This window comes from Panicum virgatum, chromosome 2N, assembly GCF_016808335.1.
Source record: "Panicum virgatum strain AP13 chromosome 2N, P.virgatum_v5, whole genome shotgun sequence".
Taxonomy (NCBI): domain Eukaryota; kingdom Viridiplantae; phylum Streptophyta; class Magnoliopsida; order Poales; family Poaceae; genus Panicum; species Panicum virgatum.
The window spans coordinates 24,332,090-24,336,786 of NC_053146.1; the positions used below are offsets into that span (position 1 = coordinate 24,332,090).

The 4,697-nt window shown below is 46.8% G+C and overlaps 1 long non-coding RNA gene across 1 annotated transcript; it reads left to right on the forward strand.

The window, feature by feature from the left end:
* The first annotated feature begins 3,447 nt into the window (after window positions 1-3,447).
* LOC120658777 lies at window positions 3,448-4,352 on the forward strand. The gene is made up of 2 exons (XR_005668840.1): window positions 3,448-3,705; window positions 4,022-4,352. It is a non-coding gene; the product is annotated as an uncharacterized LOC120658777 (long non-coding RNA).
* Window positions 4,353-4,697: the final 345 nt, after the last annotated feature.

Below are 4,697 nucleotides of genomic sequence, written 5' to 3' on the forward strand. Positions count from 1 at the left end.
CTCCTACCCATGCTGGAAGCATGGAGCCCCTCCTAAACTCTTTCCCTATAATTAAATTTGTAGCCATTGAAGCTTGAAAGAAGTAGCTATAGGTAGAAGATTTTTTTTCATATCAAACTGATAAGGAGAAGCTCCATCTAGGATATCGTGGCGTACCATGTCCGTTGTCTGATCGTGAAAGCAAACACTGACCAAGGCGTTTACGAGCAGATATATAGGACGGATCAAGCACTGGGTCACCTAGGACTCAAGCCCCTCCTAAGATCCCCCTCCCCCCAAATTTGTAGCTATTGAAACTTGAAAGGAGTAGCTGTAGGTAGAAGATGAAGAGAAAAAACTCTCATAGTATATTTTTCTAGATCCGCCATACGATATTGTATAACTAATAAGAAGGTCATTGCTTTTTTTTTCTGACTTTTCCGGCCATATTTTGCTCACGGTGAAGAAAAAAAAGATGACATGGGGGGATTATAAAGCAAGGAATAACCATCAACACTCATGGGTTGGGAGACACACATGGCATGCATGCACCAACATTGTACTACTCCTATACATATAACAGCTTTAGAGAAAAGAAAGTCAATGGGTGATGCCGGTGTGATTTGGCGGGAACAAAGAAAGAAAGAAAGAGAGGTAGCGAGACCGGCCCCCACATTGTTGAGCCGTACTACCCAACACGCTGATGCAGTTCGTATCAGCACTAACCAGTGCCGGCTACAGTGCGTGCGTGAGCTGATGAAATTTTCAGGTAGTAGCAGCATGCAGTGTCGCAGGCGATTAGGAGCCGATTATTTAGTCACAAAAATAAAAGAGGGGATGCAGCTATTGCATTTGCAGCTGCGTGAGAGCCATGCGAGTTTGTTGACCACCTTTCGTAGTAACTTTTTTTTCCCCAGAACGTGTTTGGACACATATATATTTCATTAACAGTAACTCCAATCATTAATAGCAACTCCAGTAGACCTTTTGAAACAGTCTCTTGTCTCAAGTTTAAACAGTTAAGCTAAAAAATGCACTCCAGCAGGCCCTCTACTACTCTCTCTATTTTGAGGAGGCTTCCAAATTCCTTCTTCCATACTCTATTCCTTGGGGTCTCTAGGAAGCCATATATTATAAGTTAGAGTACTATTGGAGTTGGAGCAAATTTGAAGACCTCTAAAACAGAGGCAACCTCTATTTATCATTTATAGGATCTGATTAAAGAGCTTATGCTGGAGTTGCTCTAAGAATATATATTTTTCTAAAAAATGTAAAACTAGTATAATAACATCGTATATGTGAACACATCTACTTGTATATTGTATTTTTAAAAAACAAAACAAATACAACCACACCTACCAGGGCCGAACGTGCTGGTGAGTGGTGGCTGTGGAAGCTTGAGCCACGTCGGTCGGAAAAAAAGTTGGATGGACACCGGGTCCATGTGCGCCACGGTGCGCCCCCGCCTCTAATGCCATCCAGTTCCGCATAAAGATGACAATGAGCACAGAAAACCTCCAAATCTGCGGATACCGAACCCGACGAACACAGATTCGGGTTTGAGTTTGTACTTGTGGGTACGGACGCGGATACAACTCTAAACCCAACGGATATTCGCTAACAGATTTAAAAATCTGATATCCGAACCCGCAAACCCGCTGACACGTGAACCCCAATAACTATGTATATAGAAGATCTAGGGTTTCACTCCCCAATCCAAACCACTCCCCAGTCCCGGCCGCCACCCCAGCCCAGACCCCAGTCCCGCACCCAGCACCCCCAATCCCCCATCTCCTCGAGCCCTTGCAGCACCGGCGGCGCAGTGTCGCACGGCCTGCTCGGCCGCTCCCACGCCGACCACCGCTCGCCCACCGGATGTCGCTCCCCGCCTGCCGCCGTTCCCTTGCCGGACGCCGCTCCCCCGCCGGCCGCCGCGCCTTCGCCGGCCATTGCTCCCTCGCTGGTGTCGCTCCCCGTCGGGCACCGCGCCTTCACCGGCTGTTGCTCCCTCGCCGGTGTCGCTCCCCGTCGGGCGCCGCTCCTCCGCCTCTGGCCTGCGGGCCATCCTCCTCGGCTCCTCCAGACCTCCACGGGCCACAGCTCCGGCCAGGCACTAGGGCCCTGACGCAGCAAGCCAGCAGCCAGCGCCCCTGCCTCAGGACCCCTGCCACCGACTGCCACCGACGCAGTGAAGCCAACGCCCAGCTCCATGCCACTCGATCTACCAACTCTTGTATTGGTTGTATGCTTTGTTTTGTGTTACTCTAATACTCTACGCTGATTTTGATTTGAGATCTGATTTTGATTGGAGATGTTGGATGTATCATGTATTAGGGCATCCCTAGTGTTCATAATATAGAGGTCATAAACCTCTTACGACCGACCTTATACATTACAGGAGCCGATTCTAAAAGGACCCTAAGCTCAAAAAGGTTGAGACTGGACCTCAAGCTTGAGGCTGCGTCTTAGAGAATAAAGAAATCGGAGGGAGAACAGTGTCAAAACTAAGGTTCTATTTAGTTCCCACCTCGTAAACACAAAAATGCAAAATTTTGTGAAGAAATATTGCTAATTTGAAGTACTAAATGAAGTCTATTTACAAAACTTTTTACATGGATGTGCTGTAAATCGCGAGACGAATCTAATGAGCCTACTTAATCCATGATTTGCAACAGTAATGATACAGTACCATCCGCTAAATACTAATTAATCATGGATTAATTAGCATCATTAGATTCGTATAGCGATTTACAACACATCTGTGCAAAAAGTTTTGTAAATAAACTTCATTTAGTACTTCAAATTAGTAAGATTACATCGTAAAATTTTTTTGCGTTTACAGCCGCATGGAACTAAACACGGCCTAATATGTGCGGCTCACGAATGGTGTGGTGGCACGGGAACTTGGGTGCCAAATGCTGACCGCATGCCAAGATTTTTTTTACTGCATGGTAGGATCCACGCTTAGAATCTCCTCGGTTTTAAACATAACAATGCCGACGTCATGCCTATGTGGGGCCCACCATAATACCGGCAGTGGCAGGATACACTACTGATGCCTTAGACTATTTATTTGTTGACTTGGATTATATTTTTTTCCTAAAATTTGCGGGTATACAGGCGTACCCGCGGTCAAGTGGGTATCCGCGGATAGCAGGCTTGGGTATTATTTTGTGCCTGTGACGGGTTGCGGGCGCGGGCGTGGACACGGATTTTGGTTCGCGGGTGCGGATCTACCAAGTCTATATCCACACAATTTTAGCCGTTGCCATCCATAGTTCCGCAGAAGGCCGATGGAAGACTCGTTCTCTAGCTCCTGCACTCGGCACCGGATGGGCATGGACACGGATCCGGTGCAGTACTGCACGTGCAGTTACTGCCGCTGACACGTGGGCCCCACGGCGCATGGGCCCACACGTCAGCGGCAGTAACTGCACGTGCAGTACGTCACTGAATCTCAATCCGATGGGCATCCCCATCACCAGAGGCTGTCGCATCCCTACGCCGCGAGCCCGAGCCACCGCGCGACCACCTGCCGCTGCCCCGGGCGCAGCCATTGCCGCCTCCCCCGGCTGGCCACCCTCCTTGACGCCCGCGGCTGACTTTACCCAGCGGCGCCTTGTCTCCCGCGGCCGCTTCCCCTCCGCCGCCGCTGCCCCTCCCGTCCGGCCGCGGGTGTCCTCCTCGGAGCACGCTTCACATGCCTCTATTTACAGATTCAGTCAGGTTCTGGTAGCGTTTCTTCTCTTCATTGGAGATTGAAACTTGTTCGGTTGACATCCAGTGAGCCATAGTTTCATCATTGATCTGGAGGGGATGTTAAGCACCGTTCTCTGCACATTCATGTATAGATAGTACTCTGTCCATTTGAAATTATTAGGCGTATACTAATATGATTTAAAAGAATCAAACTTCACAAATTCTAACCAACAGTTAGTCCATGGATGTGCACTCGGCATTCCGATTAAAATCTCAGTAGGCAGTAAATTCATAAGTGGTTTCATACTGATACAGTGATACTCTTCTTTATGCAATTATGCAGGATCACAAATTTACCAGTTCACTTCAGACAGGATGAGGCAGGCTAACAATCTGATGTTACCAGTGAGAACTGAAGACTGAAGAGGAGGCTGCTGAGCTCTGAAATCTAATGTTCATGCTTGTGAACCGGAAGTAGAGTGTAGTTAGAAATTATACAATGTATGGACACAGATGGCTCGAGGAAGGCTCTAATCCTGATGTTGTGGCCTAATGCTCCTGACCAACTGCAGAGGGTACCAAAGATGAGGTCTCTTGATGCTTCTAGCCTGATATATAAAGTGTAGGGCTCAAATTGTACAATGTATGGATGTATTACGATGGTTGTTCTTGAACATGGCTGTCGTTCAGTTTGTATACAATGACATGTTTCTATTTTGGCTGATTTCAATTCAAGACAAAACACATTGCAAGGGATATGAATAATATGGTTCGCTCAAATGGATGACAAGTTCAAAATGGGGAATCCTATATAACAAAAAAAAGGCATATTTCTATACAAATTACAAGGAACATGTGAAGAAAAAATGGCAGATTTATTATAACAAAGAATAGTGCAAGACATGGGATGTTGCCATCAGATTTCACATTTCAGAAACTGTCAAACTGATAAAAAATGATAGGTTCCTTAACATCAAAAGAGCACAGTTACATAGATTCATGATTTTGCACTCCATCAA